The 23,680-nt window shown below is 35.5% G+C and overlaps 1 long non-coding RNA gene across 1 annotated transcript; it reads right to left on the bottom strand.

Moving 5' to 3' along the window:
• Positions 1-1,693: 1,693 nt before the first annotated feature.
• LOC120154010 lies at positions 1,694-2,811 on the bottom strand. The gene is made up of 2 exons (XR_005518844.1): positions 2,388-2,811; positions 1,694-2,076 (listed from the first exon to the last, which is right to left on the bottom strand). It is a non-coding gene; the product is annotated as an uncharacterized LOC120154010 (long non-coding RNA).
• Between the last annotated feature and the right edge of the window lie 20,869 nt (positions 2,812-23,680).

Raw genomic sequence — 23,680 nt, 5'->3', positions numbered from 1 at the left:
TAGGTATCTGTCAACATTAATGTACTACAAATCATCATACTATCACAATTGTACTTTATGATGGTTGAAAAAAAAAATCTTATATAGTAAGCTCTATTGTCTATGCTTCGCCATTTTCAACCTTAAGTATGAGTTATGCTTCTAATAGACACGTGTCAACTACCAAGATCTACTCTAGAGAGGTTGTCTTGTTTGAAAATGGTTTTTTCCCTTTTATTTTCAAATTTTGAAAAAAAAACAAATAAAACAATTTTGAAAAATGTTTAATAAAAATTTTGAAAAATAATTGCCCTTTTCTAGGTTTCACAATTGAGACAAATCATAAAACAAGAGTTCATTGTATATCAAATAATTAATTACTCTCTTAATCCTTCAAACTTATAGCTCTTTGACAAGTGTCAAGATTATGGATTGGTTTTAGGTTGGCTTACTATTTTTTAAGGTTTTAGCCATCAAGTCCTTCTTGTCCCTGCTCTTTGGAACACTATACATACCCCTCATTTTTGGCTTGGCATTTAATTGGGTGCCACCAAAATGTCGCAACTAGCATAATCAATTTCTAAATCTTTTAAAACACTTCTATTTCAGTTCTCTGAAATCTTCCATTTGTTCAAGCTTCCTAGACTCCTCTAACAAAGGCAGTGCAGAAATATCAGTCTAAAAATGAAATTCCTGAGTGCTAGTGTGAAATTGACTATAACTAGTGTTCCTTAACTCCCTTAGTCCATCTTCACCAAAACTCCTTATCTAGTAAATTCGATTTAATTGGTCATTGTTTGGCTAGCTAAATTCAACTTTATTGTACATATATATTTTATAATTGCCTTTATTTGGCTAGTTGAATTTATCCATAAAGTTTGGACGTTTAAACAATTTCTCTATAGAGATAACTCAAGCTTTATTGTATACATTTATAATTACATTATGGGTATATGGATTCAATTTCTTAAGCTTGTCAAGAAGAACCTGTTATAGTTCATGTATTGTTGAAAGTCATAAAATATCATCTTTAGATTTTAATTTCCAAGCAGCTGACTTTAACTAGATTCACGTATTCAAATATTCCATCTGTGAAGATCATGATCATCATTGAACGTCATCAAAAAAATAGAAACCAATCAGCTTTGCAATATCATGTGCAAGATACCTCATTTTGTCCACATCCTTACATAACTAAATACCAAGCCCTTAATTGTCTCTTCATGAGAGGAGAAGGCTAGCTTGATCCTTGTAAGAGAAGGTTAAGTGTTATGGTGTATTTTCTAGAGTAAGGTTAATGGTTCTTGTTTTACGAAGGTTCAATCTTGTCACTTGCCCAGAGGCCATAACTTTAATTCTTAAGAGAGCTTTTAATTCAAATGATATTAAAAGAACTACAAGACTAAAACTCATTGAATTATTCACAACCTTAGAAGGTAACATAAGTTCAATCAACTTAACAAAATATTTAAGTAGAAGATAGAACAAAAATGAGTTCAAACTGCAGATGCTCGTTTTGTCCTTTTGTCCTGGGATCGCATTCAGATTTCATTTGGGTTTTATATATTAGTTATTTAGACGTATTCATATTATTAATTAGGAGTGTAAACGATTATGACTATATATGTATAAATAAATATATAATAAATAACTAAATCAAATATATATATATATATATATAATGATAATTTAAAGTGTGCTAATTAAATATTTAATTTTTACAGGCCTAAAATAATTACAAACAACCCAGCAAATGAACCCAGTTGAGGCCCAAGAAGTAGCAGTCCAACGCAGATAGGGTTTTCAGTCATTCCCAGCATGCACTGTTGGATCTCTTATGAGATCAACAGTCAGATTATGCTTGAGTTAAGGTTTGTTAACCCTAAGATCATCTTCTGCCGTCACCGCACTATGTTAACCGTTGAATCCAGTCAGCGATCCAATGACCTAGCTTCACCTGAGGACATCAAACCGTCAGATCTCACGCGTGAGATCCACGCGAGACTTCTCAAATACTCCACACACTCGTAGATAGAATTCGTGCACACCAAATCGGTCCCCACAAGCCTTTTCTGCCACCACCATGAGTAATCCACCCTTGTACGAGAGAATGAAGAAAAGTCATTATGTTACAAAAGAAATGGAGGGATCACCAGTCTTCACCCGAGAGAGAGAGAGAGAGAGAGAGAAGCATGAGGAGTGCCTCCAACGACCTCACATGATCTGGCACGAGGGAAGAAAAGCCCTCCCCATAAATAACAGGCAAGCATCGATAATAATGAAAATAGAACAACCAAATCAAAAAAATCAGAGGAAAAAACCCAGGCAGATGAAAAATGAAAAATTAACAACGAAAAGAAAGAGAGAACAATAAGAGAGTATCTTTGTTTTATGAGTGAGCAACCAACCCAAAAGAGGAGCGAAAAACGAAAAGGCCTCCCCTTTCCCATCCAAAAAGCTTCGTCACCATCTCCCTTCGTCCAGACGTCGTTGAGCCGTCGAGGGTAAGACCTGAAGTCTTATAGCATCTCGTTGTTTGGCCTCATCTAGTTTTCGAGAGTCGTTTTCGTTAAGGATATAATCCTTAAGGGTTTGGAAGGTTTTGTTTCGCCTAGGTTTGTTTTTTTAGGCTGTGAGTTTAGTTTTAAGGTCCGGGTGTGAAGAGGTGAAGAGGGAAGGGTTCTATGGTTTCTAGGCTCCTCATCAGAGCCTGCATGTGGCGGTGGCCATGGAGGTTGCCTTGGTCGGAGGAGAAGAATGAAAATAAAAGAGCAGAAGAGAGGGGAGGAGTAGAGAGGAGAGAACAACGTTGAGGTGTTTGTTTTAGCCAAATGATAATTTTCTTGGTTTTTAGGTCAAATTTTAGCCTAAGTAAGGCTTTAAGAGAGTTGAATGAAACGACGTCGTTTAATTGGAGTCCAGGATAGTCCATTTTCGTGCGAATAATTTTATTGCTGAGGGAGCCACGCCTTTTTTTGATTTCGTTCATTTTAATCCTCAAAGTCCATGTTTCCTGAACTTTCGATTTCACCTTCATATTTTATGAACATTTTATTTAGGTCCTAAGGTTGGGATTGTAAACTTTCACTTGTTTGTACTCTGGACATACTATTTCCGAAATTTCTATTTTAGTCCTACATGCGTCCATGGGTTTATTTTAATCATAGTGCTTAAAATATAATTATTTGTGGTTCACAACCTTATTTTTGTTCACTTCATAATTTTAACCTTATACTTGACTGTCTTTTGTTTCGATTATTATACTGTCATCTTCTTCATGCACATTTATATATTCGTAGTGGTATATTTATTTCCATATTAGGAATTGAACATACTCTTTACCATGCGTGTACCAATCTTTATATATGGAAATGTATTGCATGATTTATATTCGTTGTCTTAAATATTAACAAGTAAATATTATGTATGTACTCGCATGTTCATCTAGATCTAGGTTTTTGCATTGTTTATTTATTTAATGCATGTTACCTACATGAGCATAACTTGACCACATCAAATAATTTGACTAAGGGTAATATCTTTTCGTTTTAAAATTGACGTGAGGTGGTTGTCTTAACTTATGAGAATGCCACTTCTGACAATTTTAAAATGACAATGTATCTCGCTAAGTGAAACCCTAAAATTTGACCACAATTAAAAATTGGGAACGAGAGAACAAGAAATGTCTGTCTATTTAAATTCTTCGAAAAAAGATTGTTAGAACTTATTTAAGGTCTGATCTCGATGTCTTTAAATAATCGAATATTCTTCTTCTTTCTAAAAGGCTTTGTAATCTTTAATTTAATTTATTTTTGTGCATTTGAATATTACGATGTAACTGTAATATTTCTTTATTTCAATTGGAGTAAGAATTGATTACCTCAAGGTATGAAGGGTCGTTTCTTCTCGATAGGAAATAATTAAATATTATTAGGTTTCATTTTAAAATTCATATAATATTGTTTTAAGGGATCTTTAACTAAATTAAATTAAAACTTGTAAATTTTATTGCAAAGACATTAATCAATCGACTAGGTATCGATTTAGGGCGTTGTGAGTATGCTAATCCTTCCCCACACATAACCGACTCCTGAACTCATTTTTCTGGTACGCATACTATAAAATTTTCGTTTAATTAAAATTAATATTTGTTATTAAAATGACAAAATGTTTTTGGGTGCCCAATCACACCCTAATCAAAGATTGTTGGCGACTTCTCGAACCATACATTTTTATATTTTATTTAAAGGGAATCCCAAATTTTTTGAAACGAGAGATTTTTTAAAATCCCATTACTTTTTAATTAAAAATTAACCAAAAGAGATAAATTTTAAAAATGTGTTTTTTAAAAAAAAAATAAAAAAATTGTTTCAACACAAATAAAACAATGTGCTTAATGCAAGTGCAAGAAAGCTTCATGGTAGATTCAATGTCTTCTCGATCCACATTAGAATGCCCCATCATTCTTCGAATGTCTATACCCATGAATCAATCAAATTTTAGACCTTGCACTTTAGTTCCTTACAGTTCTTAGTGGAATGTCCTGAACTTCCTATGTGATAGTTACATATGGCATCAACATCGTAGCCCTTAGGATATGTGGATTCTTTTGGCTTGGATTGAATTAGAGTCACAACATTCTTCTCAACTAGCGTTTGAAGTAATTTCTCATAGGTCATTGGAATTGGATCAAATTGACTCTTTTCTCGGATCATCCTATAAGGCTCAGCCCTACGACCAGCTGAATAGACTCCCACCGTATTGATTTTAGCTTATTCCTTTAATTGTTCGAATCTTGCTTCTATTCTTAATGTAGTGTCACGTGATTAGGACCACTGTATTAAATCCTCCACGAATTAATTCCATATTTTCATGAATGATGCATGTGAAAATGCTTAAATAAATGGAATGCAGGTGCAAAATGCAAAGATGCAAATGCAGATGCAAAAAGTGTTGATCCCAACGATGAATATCGTAGAACAATTTTCATCAGAGTCAAAAGTCTTCACTTTACAAGATAGTCTATTTTACAAACATGATTTCTCTTAGACGATGGGTCTGAAATGGTTCGATGCTTCATCTCGGAGCTTCATCCTTGAAAATTATGCCCCTCAAACGCTCTATAACCTATCTCGGTTAATGCCCCTGTAGTGCTAGAATCATGCGGCACGCCTTGATGATTAATGGTGGAATACTTGTGAGTGAAATCTCTACCATTACTTTACCTTATCGGATCAAGGGATCACCTTTCGAGTCTTCGAGGTTATTCAATCAGTTAGCTCTAGTGTACAATCTTCAAGCGATTTTCTTCCTCATTAGCTATCAGTGCATGTCTCTGTATGGGCTGCTTGATTGAAAACTTTTTTCTATACTTATGAAAATTTTCACTTAAATATTCCATTGCGGATCAACATTTTTGCATTATGTTATGATGATGCAATGTAAAAAAGACGAAAAATGAGTTAGTACAGGTAGGATAATCGATACAGATAAAAGTGTTATTCAGAGATGAATATAAAACCTACATCCATCATGGTATCTACCCGAACATGTTTTATTAAATAGAAATCATACCCGGACATGCTTTCTACCCAAAATGATTTACTTCAAGAAATTAATCATATCTGCATGGTATTTAATTCACAGCTTTCAAAAGAAATCTATTCTATGAATTTAAAGCAAAATGTAAAGGTTTAGAGTCATTCCTCCTTCGTGTACACTTATTTCGGTGCTTACTAACAGACAGAGGTTCTGTATGGCTCTACCTAGGGTAACCATCCTATGGTTCACTACATGCATGGTTTCGGCTCTAACATAGAAAGATACTCGAATTGTCCTTGTTGTTGGTGACCCATTGGGCTGCCAAACCCTCAATCCTCACCCATTATAGGCTTAAATGGATCGAGTTCAATTCGAGGGGATTCACTTCCTTATACCCATACGAATAATAAATCCCTAAGAAGGTATAAGGCATGTGTACCTAAGAGGTTATTTGCTAAGGCTCATACAAAGAATAAATTCTTAAGAGAGCAAAGCCTTCGCCTCTACTTACTTGGGACGAAGCTCGGGTATATAGCTTATGTTATACAAATGCACGTTAGGTGTTTGAGGAGGAACATAAAAACCTTCGACTCAAAAATCAAAAAAGTCTCGTCAAAAACTTTAACAAAGCTGAAAACATAAATTAAAACATTAGTATGAAAATTTAAACAATAAAGAAATTAGAAAAAACTTCAATAAATGGATCATAAGCTAGCTATAGACGCAAACTTATAATTTCCATCATTACGACAATGTATAAGCAACTTATGACCTGACTCTCTAAAGTGTCCCCAGCAAAGTCGCCAAGTTGTCATAACCATTTTTGAAAAATTTTATTTAAAAAAAAAACAATTATGACTTTATTTTTAAAATTTTGGGATTTTTGAATTAATTTGATTGAATTGATTAGGAGTCGTCATCAACCTTTAGGTTAGGTAGGTCGAGTACCTAAAAACATATTTTAAAACAATTTAGGAAATAAAATCATTTAAAAGACAAAAATTGGTCTGCGTTTACCAAAAAATTATTTTTCAGGATCCGAGAGTCGATTACGCGAGGGGAAGGATTATCATCCCACGGTGCCAAAAATTGGTACTTGGTCGTTACAAACTATAGACAAAACATTAGCGTAAATGGTGGACATCGTAAATTTGAATCAATATTTAAAGTGTGATCCTTTTATTGAACATTGAATAATTTGTTTCGAATTAGGGAACATTCCTTAGTTTGAAAAGAAATCATGGGTTTTGCACATCCAATGGGAAGACTAACCCATTTATTTCTCCTTTACATGAGAAATGTTCCCCTCTCCAACGTTAAGAAGAAAACATAATCGAATATAAAGGAAATAAATATCGGTAACTGTTTCGAATTAGGGAACTCAATTTATTTTAAGTTCACATTTCGTTCAAATGTCGTATTGAATCGCACTACTTCGATCAAGCGGTGTTTCTCACACCCATTCTTTAAATATGTGTTCTTGAAAATATTCAAATAAAATATTAAATTATATACGAACAAATAAAGGAGTTTAAAATAATAATTAAAAATTAATATGATTTGAAATATATAAAAGACAAAATATATCAAACAAACGTATGTAATACCTGCATATATTATAACGAATAAAATATATTTAGTACAAATGTGGCTAATAACATTTATTTGATTTATATATACATACACACATGAACCATGAGCTATAATATAAACCGTTAATAAAACAAGGCTACAATTTGTACTAAAGTGCACATATACAAAGGTGATAAACTAAAATACAAATAAAAGAAACTAATCATGCTTAGTAAATAAGGAATAAATAATAAAGAACAACAACTTTAGAGGTATAATAATAAACATATCAAAAATCATAGCTAATGTTCAAATATTATATAACAGGAGAACTAAAGCAGCAATAAATCCAAAGCAACATGCAGGACTAAAATGAAAAGAAGTAAAACATCATGCCACCAACAACAATTTAACCAAAAACAAAACAATAGGAAAAAGGTGACTAAAATTAACCAATAATAACTCGTACTACTTAAGTATGGATAAAATAAAATATAATGGCCCGGGCTTGAATATAAACGTAAAAATATATAGGCAAACGAGGACGAAATTGCAACGTAAAACAAAATAAGAGCTAAAAATAGAAGAGAGTAAAAGTTTCATTGATGACTAAAATGCAAATGTTACAAGATGAGGATCCTCCTGACGTGAATAAACCAAGCACCAAACTTATGGAACCCTAGCACCCAAAACGGTGTCATTCCATTAAGTGGTTATATACCACCTTGAAGATTTTTGGAAACCTATTTCCCATTTTATTCAATCCCATTTGTCGTCGTTTACTCTAAAATCCCGTCTCTCTAGTTTCCTCTTTAACAGGGAAGGGAAACCTAACTCCCAAGTTGTCGTTTGCATGGCCAACCCCGACCGACCAAAGACCAACAATGACAAAGGGTAAATCTGAATCCTAAAGCCATTAACTGATACCCCTTAAGCAACCGAAAAAGTTTTAAGGATGATTACCTTCGAAGACCGAAAGCCCCTATTTTCCTGTGAAGGCTCGATAAAATCTTTTCGAAGAAAAGGTAAGCTTTCTTTTTCGTTATCGTTTATGGGTTGCTCTTGAATGGAGGTTGTGTTTGTTGTTTTTTCTTTAGCTGTCGATTCTTTTTTTTTCTCTGTTTGAATCACTTGATGATAAAAAATCCTCTTTTTTTCTAGTTCGAATATCCCTTTTTTTGGGTTCCAAAACTCCTCTGTTTGGTTCGAATCCCCCTTCAAACGTTGCTTGCATGCCCGATTTTATCCTGATTTTTGGGTGAAAATCATAAGTTCTAGTGTAGAGGGAATGATTTCCCTAGGCTTTGGTAAATAAAAATCCTTGTTTTTCAGGATTTAAATCATTTTTAATGGGTTTTGATTTTCTTGGATTTTTATTGATTTGGTTTTATTTTTTCACTGTTCGGTCGGATTTGCTGACGACGGTGGTTGTGGGGTTCATCGATGGCTCACACGGTGAAGCTGGAAGGTTGACGCGTGGACCACACGTGCGTCATCAGACGGTCTAGATCTGCTAGTGGCTATAATAGTTGTATTAGGGTATAAACCCTAATCTTGTAGCACTAATCTGGATCGTTGGATGGGTCCAAATCGTGCGACTGAGAGTAGTGTAGCACTTGAGAGGGTTTTAAAACTCTAATGGTATCCCTTTGTGGACCATTGAATATAGATTAGATCAAACAACTATAGATGAGCAGCACTAGGCTTCAGTTGGAACTCTAACCATGTCTGGGTCACGCGGTTAGTCTTCATTCACTACAGCAAAACTGCTTTTTTACGATTTTTTTTACCTATTGCGGCATTTATAAGTGCCGCATAAAACAACTGCAACGATATGAAAATCACTGCAAAAAGCGCCCTGAAAATAACGTCGCTAAAGTTTGCTGTGTTTGGTAACATAAAACGCCGCAATAGGTAACGATATATAGTATTTTTTCAACAAACGCCGTAATAAGTGTTTATATTTAGCAGCATTTGTAGGTGTGGAGGTTTAGCGGGGTTTTTCCAAAAAAACGCCGCAATAAGTGTTGAGATATAGCAGCATTTTTCTCACAAACGATGTAATAGGTTGTGACATTTAGCGACGTTTTTCTCATAAACGCCGCAATAGGTTGTGACATTTTGTGGCGTTTTTCTCACAAACGCTGTAATAGGTTGTGACATTTAGAGGTGTTTTTCTCACAAACGCCGCAATAGGTTGTGACATTTAACGGCGTTTGTCTCACAAATATCGCAATAGGTGTTTGGGATTTAGCGGCGTTTTCCTCACAAACGTTGTAAAATACGTATGTATATAGCGGCGCTTTCTTAAACGACTCAAAAGGTTAAGATATTTTGCGGCGTTTTTTAATACAAATGCCGCTAAAAGTATGGTACATAGCGGCATTTTTTGTTACAAACGCCGCTAAAGAACACAGAATTTCAACAATTTAAATATTTTCTTCGATTACCCAAATATGTTTTTTCAACCTGTTCCATTATCCAACAAGCATGACATCAATAACATCAAACTCTATATCCATAACAAGCAACATCAAATCCAATATAATAAATAAAAGTTTTCATTAACGTAATATCAGTTCAGTTAAACATGGTTCAGTAACATTAACATAAAGTACTCAACATAAATGACACTATGATGGTGGATTCTATGGTTGCGTTTTCTGTAACATCTGCATCATATCATTGAGTCGTTTTTCAAATTCTTCATATCTCTGCTGATATGATGCTTCTCTCTGTACTGTCAATGCTTTTCTTTATGCTTCCGTTGTTGCTCTCACTGCTTCTTCTGCTGCTCTCTCTGCTTCTACTGCTGCTCTCTCTGCTTCCATTACTTCATTTTCGGGTTTCATGTTAGCCATTTGTTGATCCATCTCAGTCAACTTTTGTTTTAAACGACTAATTTCTAATTGGGAAGATTGAGAGTGTGATGACATGTACTATGATGAACTGGATCCAAAATATTTGGTGGGAGTAACGAATGATCCTTGAAAACGCACCCGACCATATCTTTTAGGACCCAAAATGTCATTAATAGCTTGGTTTTCAATGTCATTATCATTAACAATACCTTGACTCAAAGCAGTAGCATGATACTCCGCCTTTTTCTCCCTCAATTTTTGCTAATAATAAAGTGAATAATTAATTAAAATAAAAAATGTCATGGTACATATATAAATAAAGTAAGGTAAATTTAAAACCTCTATCCAATAAACGTATCATAAGTTATGCAGCTTCAACAGTCATAGGAGAGCCATCATTCTTTGTATGTGTCATGTCGAAGAGTTGGATTCGGCCAACTTTAGAACCAGATGTATTTTCCTACAATGTACCATAATATAATTACTTTGAGTTAGTATGTACATGGAATACAAATAAATATGTGAATAATCTATAATACCTCCTCATTAGCTATACAAGCAAAGCTCTTCGATTCATCCGTATGCGTAAACTTTTGTTGTTGGCTGCTAGAAATACCAATATGCTCTCGTTCCTACAATGTCAAAAAACCATTTTAATGATGATTTATAATTTGTTAAAATTATTTTTGAAAAATACATCATATCTGTCCTTTTTGTGAACTCCACAATCTGACTGCATCTTCCCATTGGTACTTGAGCATTCCAGGTGGGACTATTTGTAGCTTCTCTTCAAGGATGAGATCATTCTTGAAGCACTTCTTCTTTAATGAGCTCTTGTGGTCTCTCCATCTCTTCCCTAACGCTTGCTTCACATAATCGTCAGAGACCTCTAAAGAAAATTTTTCCTATACAGAAAATAAGTGTGTAACATAAGTATAAATTAGTATTGAATTGTTATAGAGTATCTATTATAATGACATTATTGCCTTAACAAAATCTAATGCCTGATTTTTGTTACTATTATGCATTTTGAGCCATGACTCATAATTGATCGGTAACAGATTCGCATTACGTCCAACTATGCCTAAGTAACCACATAGAAGATGTGCTTCTGGGCCAATAGGTTGACCGGCATCATTTCTTGAAACTTTGACATGGTGCCTAGGAGGAAGTTGGTATAATTCCTTCAACATTGTACGTCCTCTACTCTTGCGCATTCCAGCATTTTCAACTATATAAGAAATTATTAAATGTAAGTTTTGAAAATGAGCAAACTAATAAATAAAGTTTCAAAGATTACCTTGAATTTCTACATCTTCTTCAACAGTTTCAGGAACTTCAAAAGACTCATCTGTATTCGATTCCTCATTATTTCTTTGTATATGGTCTTCAGAACCTTGAACAATCAACAAATCACTTATTTTTCTCCTCGGTATGATATCTGTAATAAACAAACATTTGTAATAAAAAAATGAAATAATTAATGAATATATTGAAAGACAACATGTTAAAACTTATAACATTATAAATAAATAAATGAAGATATAAAATCGTACAACATTCTTATGTAATGTCAGTTGTCATAAATATCTTCATCAACGTCCTCCTGAACCCATTCAAATTGTGTTGTATTAGTGATAGTTTCATCTAAGTTTTGTGGTAGTAGAGGTAAACATTCTGAACTTGTTTCAATGTCATCTCTACTTCCATCCCCAATGTCTATCAAGTCTCTGGGAGTATTACGGAGAACAACATACCAACCGTCATCTATTGGATCATGACAGTAAAATACTTGTTTCACTTGAGAATAAAATACATATGGTTCATCCATCAATCGTTGACCAGTGTGAATTAATCGAGAGAAATTCACCATTGTAAACCCGAATTTATCTCTTTTTATGCATCTGTTTACATCAACCCAGTCACACCGAAACAACACAACCTTTCGTTTTCCATAATAATCTAACTCAATAATTTCCGTAAGATTTCCATAGTAATCGACCTCTCCCTCCTGCGGATTATTGTCTCTGACACTAGCATAACTTGTAGTTGACGAAGTAACTACGACTCCATAATTTTGTGTCCTCTTAATCTTTCACAAGATTTTATGTGGAACCTGAACCCATTAATAAGGAAGGCATTATATCTTTTAACTAGTCTATTCGGACCTTGAGAAAGCCATTTAACATCTTCACTAACTTCTCTCCCACTTCAAACCTATTACACATGAATGGTGAATTAATTTGCATTGATTTCGATATAAAAAGTAAGACATATATTATTTATATGTATGTTGAATGATTTAGTTGCTTACCGTCTGGCCTAACCATTCATGAAAAGTTTTTGTGAATAACTTATGTATCTCTCGTTGATGTAATCTTCAGGAGCGTGAACAAGATCTCAAGACTTCTTGAAACTCACTATAAAGTATATTATGTCATTAAAAAATGATAAATATAAAATATTAAGAGATTTCATTAGGATTGGGTCCGAAAGACTTACGTGCGAAAGGGATCTATTGAATCGTGATGGAAAAGAACATATCGGTGTGCTTGTACCCAAGACGTGTCATCTAAGTGTGCAATTTTAACTTTCCCTAATGGTTGACCATAACTTCCAAACAAATAATGTTGAGGTAAGTCATTAGTACTTAACACATCATTTCGATTTGGTCTATTCCATCTTGTTTCAACATCTTTCAAATATCTAGAGCAAAATGTCATACATTCCTCTACCAAATACCCTTCAGCAATTGATCGTTCTGGATAACGCTTATTACGACAGAAAAACTTCAACTTGCTCAAGAACCTATACACAAAACAACATCCTACATAAATACATTTTATTAAAAGGTATAATAAGTAGTAATTTGAAACGTATAATTCAATTAACACCTCTTTATAGGGTACATCCATCGATAGAAAACTTGTCCACCAACTCTTGCTTCGTGAGGAATATGAATTAGCATATGCACCATAATTGTGAAGAATGAAGGCGGAAATATCTTCTCCAAATTGCATAAAGTCAAGGTGACTCGATCTTGTAGTTTATCATGTTTTTAAACCATCAGAACTTTTCCACAGATGGCTTTCATTATATTAGAAAGTTTAATGAGACACGACGTCACCTTACTCGACATGCAACCGCGAACATCTACTGGGAGTAAATCTTGCATTAATATGTGATAATCATGTGACTTTAAACCATAAAGTCTTTGATATTTAACACTGACACATCGAGAAATGTTTGATGCATACCCATCTGGGACCTTTATATCCTTCAAGACCGTGCAAAACACTTCTTTTTCTATCTTCGAAAGAGAAACAATAGAAGGCGGCAAGAAATATTTTCCATTCGGATGTAATTACAGATGAAGATCATGTCGAATTCCCATGTCCACTAAGTCAAGTCGACTCTTAAGATTATCTTTAGATTTTCTGCCATCATTTAGAATGGTCCCGATAATATTCTCACAAGCATTCTTCTCAATATACATTACATCAAGATTATGTCTCAAAATATGCTTCTTCCAATAAGGCAACTCGAAGATTATACTCCTCTTTTTCCACAAGTCTACCTCATTTGGATCATCCTCTTTATCAGACTCATCGTCACTATGTTGGTCAACTTCAAGCTCTTTAATTACCTACTTTGCCTTTTTCTTTGATCGTGTATTAGTTGGTTGATTCATCTTTCCATAAGTAAAAGTGATGTTTTTTAACATAGAGAATATATGAGACCCGATTGTTTGGTCAGGAGCATTTCAAAACTCTTCATCACCATCAAACATACTCTTTTGACACCTAAATCTATGATTATTAGGTAACCACCGACGATATCCCATATAAGACAACTTCTTTCCATTAACCAACCTCTTCGAACATGTTTGTGCAGCACAACAAGGACAAGCATAACGACCTTTGGTACTCCAACCAGATAAATTTGCATACGCAGGAAAATCATTAATTTTCCATAATAAAGTCACTCGTAAATTAAAGTTCTCCTTCATCAGCACATCGTACGTTTCGACCCCTTCCCATAATTGTTTTAACTCTACAATTAGTGGCTGCATGTAAATATCAATATCATTTACGGTGCCTTTCTTGCCAGGGATTATCATGGATAAGATGAAAGATGATTGTTTCATGCAAATCCAGGGAGACAAATTATATGGAACAAGTACAACAGGTCATGTACTATACGAAGTACTCATGATTTTGAATGGATTAAACCTATCAGTTACAAGATAGAGCCTGACATTTCCAGGAACTCTCGCAAAACTTGGATACTTGTTGTCAAATGACTTCCAAGCTAAAGAATCCACAGGATGCCGTAATAATCCATCATCAGTTCTGCCATCATGATGCAACCTCATAGACTCAGCAGTCTTGGAGGACATAAACAATCTTTGTAGCCTAGTTATGAGAGAAAAATATCACAGAATCTTGACCGGTTTCTTTCTTGATCGTACTTCAGATTTATCCTCAATAATATTTTCAGCCTCCCTAATCATCCATCAAGATTTTCCGCATAAATGACAAGACTCCTGATTTTTTCGATCACCCCAATACAACATACAATCATTCGGATAACTATGAATTTTGTCATATCCAAGACCCAAATCTTTTATCATTTTATTCATATCTTTGCATGATTGAGGGATTTTTGGAAAATGAAACACTTCTCCTACTACTCCAGCAATTGCGTAAAAGAGTTACCAATCCACCCTCCCAGGCATTTCAAGTGGAAAAGAAGAATGCAGAAAGAAAGCTTTGAAAACTTTGGTCCCTTATAAAGTTGTTCATTAATTTCATTCAGGAACTTGTAAAACTTTGTCGATTTTCCATTTGGCTCTTCATCACATCCAATTCTTCTGAAATCATTAACATCATTCTGACAAAAATTTTCTATAACATACGGCTGATGATTGTGCATTTTAAATGCATCTCGTAACATCCCTTCCATATCATCTTCTCTAAAAGTTGGATGGTAAGAAGGAGCAGGATAAGTCGAATATCTCATGGAAGCAGTTATATCTGATATAAATTCTCCATGAAAGATCCATTTTCTATACCCCCTAACAAATCCATAAACAACTAGATGCTCGTATACAACTTCACGAATGTGCCAATTAATGTTAACACGCTGCTTACAAGGGAAAAGAATCATATTCTCTTGGCTTGCATTCAGAAAAACTAAATTTAGAAAGTTATTGATGCCATTTCGATATTCGATGCTAACCCTTGAGAAATTCATCCAAGTCTTATCCATTTCGTATTTCTGGAGTTTCAATTTCAAATGTTAAATGCAAATATTATACAGAGAGTTAGAACCTAAACATAAGCATTAAACTATCAGATATAATGCATAATAATATTTGCATAGTATAGAACTAATCACTTCTAAATTATAGAACTTTTAAATTGATAAACAATTTTTTATAAGTTGATAACTCTACTTCATCATGGTATTTTCAACATTCTATGAGCTAGTACTTTATATTAGTCTTAGACAACTAACTCATGTCTCATTTCAAACGACGCGTCAAAAGGTTAATATATTTTTTCAAAGGTACTTCTATATTACCATAAATTGCTAAGAAAAAAACAACATGTTTCAAGGAGAGCTTCCTTCGGGCATTGACAACAGGTTGAAGAATAAGAGGAGAAATAAGCTTACCCATATATTGAAATGAAAAAGTAAGAGTTGAGTATGAAATGGTGGTGGCACCAATTTAACAACTGATTTTTATTTCACGCCTCGCCTGTAAATAAAGAATATAAAAGCTGTTAAGGGGAAATTAAACTAGGTGAGGGGCGTTTAAACCCTAAATAATTTGGTTCTTGTTTTTCAAATACTCCAAGAATAATCACTAGTGGAGCAGTTACAATTAGGTTTTAGTTTTGTTTTAAATTTGACTACTTTTTTAATTTTTTTATTAATTTCAAAATTAAATAATTTCCCCCTAAAATGTTACCCTATTCTCACCACTCTCGTTATAACTTTAATTAATAAATATACAAATTCTCATAGTCCAATCCCTTTATTTATAAACTTTAAAATTTTAAAATTTAAATCTTAAACACTAATCTTAACTATAAGTTCTTAACACCTAATCTTCTATTCTTAACATATGTTTTAAATAACCCTAAAAATCTAACGATCGATAAAAACAACCATAAAAATCCTAAATATCAAGCATTTAGGTGCGACCTACAAAACGGGGAAAGGTAAAAAAAGAAATGAGAATACTCGGCTAAAAATCCAACAAAATGTAGAAGCCTTCCCAAGTTAAAAGAATGAATTATCACAAATAATTAACCGCAGTTCTTCACATTGCCAACTGACTAATAATTAACAGAGATCTTGGGATCATGTTAAAGACAACAAGCTTTCTGAATAACTCAGATAAAAAACACAAACACAGATAGTTAGGCACACTGCAAATTCAACAAAAGATCCTACCCTATCCACCCAATATACAATTTTTTGCCAATTATGAGTTCCAAGTTAAAGATAACAAACAATCATGCATATCCCATGTTATGGCCATAAAGTTATGAGAGTTGGAGAAGTACGAATTGAGCAACAACAATAGCTTATATCATCCTACATATAACAAGAACTTTACAATCGTACATATATCGTACCTATATACACACTTAATCCAGCACCCCTAAAAAGCATTGTACAATTATATTACAATATCAGGCCACAATTAAACACCTTAAACTATGAAGTGAAGACAACATCTGTTAACTTCCTAAAAAGACTACTTTTAAGGCCTTTTTCACTTAAGTTATTGTTTGTTTAAAAGCTCATTTTAGGCATTTTAGGATCATGTAGTTGCATATAGTGCATTTGTAGTGGTTGTGCTATTTTATTTCTTAATGGTGTTGTTTGAGGGAAAGGTGCAGTTTGTTTGTGGTGTGTAGGGAATAGCAAGAAAAAAAGGATTCATTGGGAAGTAATGCCGTGGGATCACATGTTACTAAAGCAGATTGAAATGCCTTGGCATATCTGGCGCAGAAAAAGACAAAAAAATATTTCTGCATAAGGACAGCTGGCACTGGACAGCTGTCTCTGCATGTGAAGGACTGCTGTAACCGCCTGCCAGAGCTGCCAAAGGACCACTGCCACTTGGAGGATAAGGTTCACACCCAACATGTGATTCTAGGGGTATAAGGGGTATTTTGCACCCAACAACCTCATCATTACCCCTAGATATTTTTTATTATATATGACACCTCATGAAGGAGAGAAAGGAGAGAAGACGCACACTGTAGAAAAAAATCAAATTTTTCTTTTTCTTTTTCCCTTCTTCTTCCTTGGGATATTCCTCCATTTATAAAGCTCCAAGGAGTGGCGAGCTAGGAGCCGAAAGGAGCTAGCGAGCTAGGTGGTTCACGGTGGCCGAGAGGAGACCTCCGGTGGCGCGTCGAAGGCTTCTTCTCAACTTCCCTTTTTGTTGCTATTTTATATTTATTTGTGGGTTGTTGGAACAAATATTTTCATGACTTTGTGTTTGGATATTTTGAACCCCACCATGAACTAACTTATTTGGTGGTGGTTGATTTAATGGTTGTTTGAACTTTATTTTTAATGGTATATTTAAGTTTATTTTGGTTCTTTATTTTCTTTTCTTATGAATGCTTCACCATATAGGCTTGTAAGAGGCGTGGAAATGTCCATTTCTTAGATGAAGGTTAGGTATTCGGAAGAATCCTATACTAAAAATACTTGTAAGTATTCGGAAGAAACGCAAGATAAGATCCTCATAAGCAATGGGTTATAGTATTTTCAAGGGGCTTTGAATCGGCCTAGGAATATTATAACTTAATCCCTTAGATCTCAGAAGAGGCTAGGATAGGATTTCAACTACTAAAAAGGGTGTCTTTATCAATAGGGTAGGCTGGCCAACATCGTTGAGTGAGAGCAGATGCCTTAGCATCCTATTCTGTTAGGTTCTTTAGAACACTGTAGGAAAGCCCTGTCGAGTAAGTAAAGACCAGTCAACTTAAATATACTTGAGAAATAAGTTTAGCATCTGTAGATCAATCCCTACCATTCATTCTCTTGGAAGCTTGTCACGTGAGGATTATTTTGTTTTCATTTTATCTTTATTTACTGTTTCTACCATTTTTTATTGCCTTGACATTTCACCATACTCAACATCAAACATCCATCATTGCCATTGCATTTCCATTTGCTACACCATCAGACCATCACTCCATATCCACCAGCATACACATTTACATTGCCGTGACATTTGTATATATCAAGACTAACTATACTTAGATAGAATAGTGCATTGCTTTGGTTAGACTTTTGTAATTTCACCCAATCCCTGTGGAGACGATACTCACTCATCATAATATTATTTGAGTGATTGTGTATACTTGCACATTATTTGTGTATAATTTATAGTACTCACAATACACAAACAAGTTTTTGGGGCCGTTGCCGGGGATATGCAGCCTGAAGTTATTTAGTTTTGCCAGAGCATTTTATTTTGTTTTGCATTTTTATTTGTGTATAGTTTACTTGATATTTTTGTTTTATTTTCAGGTTTATCTAGTGTATACCTAGAAGAAATTCTGAAGAGCCTTTGGAACCAATATAACCTGAGATTGAAAGACTCTTTAGAAGAAGAAGACGTGCTCAAAGAAATATGTATCAGATTGGAAACCAAGGCATTGGTCAGGATGATAGAAATCATAATGACGCGGTATTAGACAATGCTGATCCTGCTGTTAGGCCGCTCGTTATTCGCGATCACTTAAATCCGATGCTGGATGATCTGAATCCTGGGATTGTGGAACCTGAAATTCAAGCTGCTCATTTCGAGCTAAAACCAGTCATGTTCAACATGTTGAATTCTAATGGGCAGTTTGGGGGTATGCCAACTGAAGATGCCAGGCAGCACATTCGTAATTTTCTGGAAGTTTGTGATTCTTTTCGCCAAGAATGAGTGCATGAGGATTTTTTGAAATTAAAGCTTTTTCCGTATTCATTGCGTGACCGAGCAAGGGCTTGGTTGAGTAGTGTACCAGTCGGTTCTATTGAATCATGGGCCGATCTTTGCAAGAGTTTCTTATTGATGTACAACCCACCAAACATGAATACGCAGCTAAGGAATGAAATATCTTCTTTTCGCCAGGGCGAAGACGAATCCATGTATGAGTGTTGGGATCGTTACAAGAGTTTTCTTTGGAAGTGTTCAAATCATGGTTTTCATGATTGGACTCAAGTAGTCATGTTCTATAATGGAGTCAATGCTCCCACGAGGATGTTACTGGATGCCTAGGCAAATGGGACATTGCTGGATAAATCACCTACTGAGGCGTTTGCTATATTAGACAGAATTGCTAATAATGATTATCAGTTTCTTTCCTCAAGGCTGGGGAGTGGAATAAGAACACCTGGAGCATTTGAGTTAGATACCAAGGATTCAGTGTCCGCTCACCTCTCAGCCATCATTAATATGTTGAAGAAGTTACAACATTCCACTGATGTGAAGGAAGTGAAAGCAACTAGCCTGGCATGTCTGTTATGCCAAGGCAATCATCACGAGAGCGAATGCCTAACCAACCATGAGTCCATCAACTTTGTAGGTAATTACAATCGAGGCAACAATAATCCTTATTCTAACACTTATAATGATGGATGGCGTCAGCATCCCAATTTTTCATGGGGAAATCAAGGAGCCCACAATGTTAATCAACCTACTCGGCAGCAGAATCACAATGAGCCTCAAGGTTACCAAAATGCTATGCCATGGCATAATTCTAACAAAGGAGCTTCATCTTCAGCAAGCATGAGTTCATTGGAAGCTACAATTCAAGAGTTCATATGCACTACGAAGACAATGCTGCAAGACCATTCTACTTCAATTAAGAATCAAGGAGCTTTACTTCATAGTCAAGGCGCCTTACTTCAAAGCCATAGCTCGTCTCTGAGAGCTTTGGAAGGTCAAGTTGGTCAGATTGCTACGGTATTGCAAGAACGTCAGCAAGGACGTTTTCCAAGTAATACTGAAGTCACTAGAGCACCTAGAAAAGAGCACTGCAATGTGTTAACTCTTAGGAGTGGAACACAAATCAATCGACAAGTCAAGGATAGTGGGCCACAACATGATGATTCTAATCCCACTACTGAAGTTGAATTACATGATGATAGAGTTACTGAGAAGGACAAGGAGGAGGATTCTGCTAAGATACCAGATTCTGATGCCAAGGCAAAAGAAAATTCTATTCCTACAGCTAAGGAAGCTAGACCTCCCCCACCCTTCCCGCAAAGATTAAAGAAGTATAATGATGAAGTTCAGTTCAAGAAGTTCGTGGACATTCTTGATCAGCTCCATATCAACATACCTGTCTTGGAAGCTGTTGAACAGATGCCGATGTATGCCAAATTTCTGAAGGAAATCTGTACCAAGAAGAAGAAAGTAGAGACTGTTGCCACGGCAACAGAATTTTGTTCTTCATTGAGTAAGTTGCCGCTAAAGAGAAATGATCCGGGCAGCTTCATTATTCCTTGTTCAATTGGAGCTAATTTCGTTGGAAAGGCTCTTTGTGATCTTGGTTCAAGTGTCAACTTAATGTCGAAATTGATATTCTTGAAGCTTGGCATAGGAGATGCAAGACCCACCTCAGTTATTTTACAACTTGCCGACAGATCCCATGTGAAACTTGAAGGGAGAGTCGAGGATGTCATAGTAAGGGTGGATAAGTTTGTGTTTTCAGTCGACTTCTTAATTCTGGACTGCGAAGTTGATGCCAAGGCACCAATCATTCTGGGAAGACCTTTCCTAGCCACTGGACGTATCTTGATAGACTGTGAAAAAGGTGAACTCACCATGAGAGTGGCTGATCAGTGTGTGACTGTCAATGTTTTTCGAACGCTTAAATATGTTGATGACACTGAAGAATGCCAAGGCATTTCTGAATTGAACTCAGTGATTGAAGAAGAGGCTGAACATCTTTGCCAAAATAATTTTATTCAACTAGCAGAAAATGAATATTGGGTGGATGATGAAAGCTTAGTGGAGTCCGACAACTTTCCAATGTTGGAGGAATAATCTAGCTTACTACAAGCTAGATCAGGGACCACAGTGTTGCAAACCGTGCAAGGAGCGATTACCAAAGGGAGGAAAGGGCAATGCATTAATTGGAGAGATATTCTTTTGATTTGTTTCTTTTTATTTAATTTAATTTCTGACATTTCTTTTTCACTTTCCACAGACTTGTCCTATCATCATCTTTACCTTTTGGTAGTTTTTTTTCCTTCCCCATGCACGCACAAACCCCCACCCACTCAATCCTCTCTTAACCATCCTATCACACATTTTCCCTATTAAATTTTTAACTTTTCCTTTTCTCTTTCTTTATTAATTTTTTCTCTTTCATTTTAACTTTTACTTTTTCTCTTTCCTTCATTCATCTTCTTCTTTTGTTATTCTCTCCATAGCCAAAATACATCCAAGTTTTTAAAGCTTTCAAAAGTTTCTTCCTTTACCATTTTTCTTGCTTCATATACACACGAAAATGGTGCGTTCAAGACCAGCTCCAACCGACACTACCGCTTGGCAACAGTTCGAAGATGACGAGCTTAATTACCGCTTTATGTCATAAGAAAAAAGTTGAGGAAAATGCTTTTGATGAAATTTTAACTGGTTTATCGGGCATCACCAGAGCCAGACTCCCACTGCTATTAGGACTTGAAAATCCTAAATATAAAGAATCTGTTCATGAGCAATTTGCAGGTACTACACAATCAAATGCTGAGGCAAGGCTAATTGCTCTCGAGGAAGCTGTGATGCAGACTCAGACACACCTGCATGCTTTACATGATGGTATCCGTAACTTCTTTGGATACGTGAAGCATAGAGATGTTGTGGTGGAATCAATGTTTCAAGAAATTATTCCCCACGGTCAACGGAATTTCCCTGGCTTCCCAGACAAAATTCTTCCGGCATTTAATGCCGAGGCATCTCCAGAGCCCGAACAAGATGCAGCTGATCCTCCCGCTGATGATCCGAGTCCTACTCCGTACCGTTTCGAAACTCCTGAGTATCCGGTCACTGTCCCTGTCGAAGAAACACCTAGTCCTGTCCTAGCACCCAATCTTTTACCTGCACAACGTCATGGTAAACGCATCAAGACCACAGCTGGATGCTCTAATATTGCGCATTATTACTCCACTTCATCCAAGTCCAGCCAGTACCTATACGCAAGCGCACCCGACGAGGAGCTGCTAGCATATCCAAGGCAACACCACGCACTCATTGAGGTACCTCTCTTACATCCATTCTCATTTAGTTGTATTTCATTGCATGGTATATAGTTTATATTTAGTATAGTTCTCTTTCAGCATTTAGGACAATGCTTCCCTTAAGTTTGGGGGAGGTATGGTTCTTGGTAGGTCATATGCATGATAGCATTAGCATAAGTTTATACCATGGCATTAGAAAATGGTAGGACAGTTAGATGAAATGTTTTGAGGATACCCGATGATGATAATGTTAGGCTAGAATCTGAATGTAAATGACTGTTGAGAATGATAAAACTCACTCTAGGGCTTATTTTTTGTGAAAACTTGTACACGATTTGTATGTTATCTATACGTAGAAAATTTAGAAAATTTTTATGAAAGAACACTAGTTAGTTTTGGCATTGAAATATAGTTTTGTGCTTAAAAGAAAAATCAAAAACAAACTCCCTTAAAAATGAAACTGTGAATAAATGCTTAGGCATAGCTGTAGAGGGACACTCCTCTTTGCCGAGGCATTGCCTGGAACTTTCTTTAATAAATGGCAGCCTTGTGCATATGAGTGAATGAAAGTAGACACGGGATGACTCTACTTAACTAGCTCGGGGGGTGGAAGGTATGCTCCCTTTCATCTAGAGTGTGGGAGAGTAGGTGTGATGAGCTGACTTCCTTCGTAACATATTTAAAAAAATCAAAGAAAAGGGAGTAAAAATGTGCTTGATGAATAAGTAAATGCCTTGGCAAAAACTAGGGGGCTTGATTAGAAATAGTCTAAGTTTGCTAAGTATATATTACATACAATCACGCACACACACTACCACAAGGGATCTTGACCTAGGGAAAAGTACTTGAATTCTTGATAAGTCTAGCATGTTGAAGCTTATTTTTTTTCTAAGGGTTGAAATTCAATTTTGTCCTACGCCCCTACTGTAGAAAATTGCCATGACATTCTGCTTATGTAACTGTTATCCATTGCTTGAGGACAAGCAATAGCTTAAGTTTGGGGGGTGTTAACTTCCTAAAAAGGCTACTTTTAAGGCCTTTTTCACTTAAGTTATTGTTTGTTTAAAAGCTCATTTTAGGCATTTTAAGATCATGTAGTTGTATATAGTGCATTTGTGGTGGTTGTGCTATTTTATTTCTTAATGGTGTTGTTTGAGGGAAAGGTGCAGTTTGTTTGTGGTGTGCAGGGAATAACAAGAAAAAAAGGATTCTTTGGGAAGTAATGTCGTGGCATCACACGTTGCTACCTTGGCATTTCCGGCGCAGAAAAAGACAAAAAAATATTTCTGCATAAGGATAGCTGGCACTGGACAACTGTCTCTGCACGTGAAGGACTGCTGTAACCGCCTGCCAGAGCTTCCAAAGGACCACTTCCACTTGGAGGATAAGGTTCACACCCAACATGTGATTCTAGGGGTATGAGGGGTATTTTGCACCCAACAACCTCATCATTA

Source organism: Hibiscus syriacus, unplaced genomic scaffold (assembly GCF_006381635.1).
Source record: "Hibiscus syriacus cultivar Baekdansim isolate YM2019G1 unplaced genomic scaffold, ASM638163v2 tig00002840_pilon, whole genome shotgun sequence".
NCBI classification, from domain to species: Eukaryota; Viridiplantae; Streptophyta; class Magnoliopsida; order Malvales; family Malvaceae; genus Hibiscus; species Hibiscus syriacus.
Note: the sequence above shows the minus strand (reverse complement) of the source record. Positions and strands in the feature narration are given on the sequence as shown.